Here is a 1,507-nt window from a genome sequence, read left to right on the forward strand (position 1 = left end):
TTTTTTTATATTTTTGTATTTTTTTAATTTTTTTTGTATTTTTGTATTTTTTAATTTTTTTTACATTTTTAATTTTATTTTTTAACGCTTTTTTATTTTTAAAAACTATTTATACAACGCTAAATATGTTATTCCTTTCCCGGATAACATCTTTTAATGTCGATAAGCAATTGCTTGAAAGGATTTTGACCTAATCTTCGAAGTCGACGACGCCACATAAATTCGCACAAATGATCAGCGATAGAATTATTGTGAACACCACCGCGAGATAGTTCACGACGCATCCAGCGCCAGGAGGACTCAATATTCTGAGTATAAGCCCCAGTTTCCGGATCTACAAAAAACTCAGAATGATTCACCGTTTTGTGGTCATAACCGTGGTGTTTCAAGTCGATATATCCTTTCCAACAATCCGTATGGATCTCAGTTCCAGGCATCACATGTTTTTTTATTAAAGTTATAAGAGTATCTTTATCTCTCTTGTTGTCCAGGCAAATTTCGAGCCGATAATTAGTAGCGTGTCCACGATGAATCATTCCGAGAATCCACGATCCCTCAACAACACGCCCTCGTTCGTACTTCCGACGACCAATCTTACACTCATCAATTTCGACTATTTCACCAACATCTCCCAAAAGACCTAAAACTGCTCATCAAGTGCAACCATGCAAACTCTCGACAAAAAGAAAATCTATCGGCTATAGTTTCACGAGATATCTGCTGTCCATCAATAATACTGCTTTCTCGAATCGTTTGCTCAAACGACATATTGACAGAAAAACAATACGTTATAAGAATACATGCCGCAGGAGAAATATGACACCTCTCGAACCATGTATCCTCGGCAACAGTCGCAGTATGTCGATACTTTCCTTTTTTCATGCAAAGGAATCTTCCGCATTCAAGATCAGATTCTAATAAATCCATATATTTTTTATGATGACTGCAGAATCTTTGCGTTGGAATCAAACCAACTTCCCTCAACCATTGAAGAGTTGATGAACGATTTTGAAAAAATAGATGCCAATAAAAAAAATATGTTTTATCCATTTTTTGTAAATAAGAAAATTAAAAGAAACAATCTTATTAATTAGGCTATGAAACTTTTACTAGAAAATTACACTTTGCATAAATAGTCGCAAACCCATATAAAACCGTCTATAATTATAGACCTAATTTTGCATCCAAAGCACCGAGCGATGAGGGGTAGACCTTACTTTGCACAAAGAGTTGCAAACCCTGTGACGTGGCAGCCGTGGAGGCGCCCGTCTCAAGAACCCCGTGTCGAGTTAGCGAGAATGTTTGTCGCGTGCCGTGTCGCTAACGGTTTTTCGAGACCTTGCCGAATATCGCGTTCCGTCGGATTGTTTATTGTGACGATTTAGAACAAAGCGAAGAAGCGATTTTTGCGAGCGGAGCAGATGCGAAGGTCAGCGCGTCCCGAATTTTGTGCCCCTCGACGTCCCTTGCCGGCCATCAGGACGAGGAGCGGAGGACAACGAGAAGC

The sequence above is a fragment of the Odontomachus brunneus genome, unplaced genomic scaffold (assembly GCF_010583005.1).
Source record: "Odontomachus brunneus isolate Ranch 3 - 2012 unplaced genomic scaffold, Obru_v1 Obru_scaffold_153, whole genome shotgun sequence".
NCBI classification, from domain to species: domain Eukaryota; kingdom Metazoa; phylum Arthropoda; class Insecta; order Hymenoptera; family Formicidae; genus Odontomachus; species Odontomachus brunneus.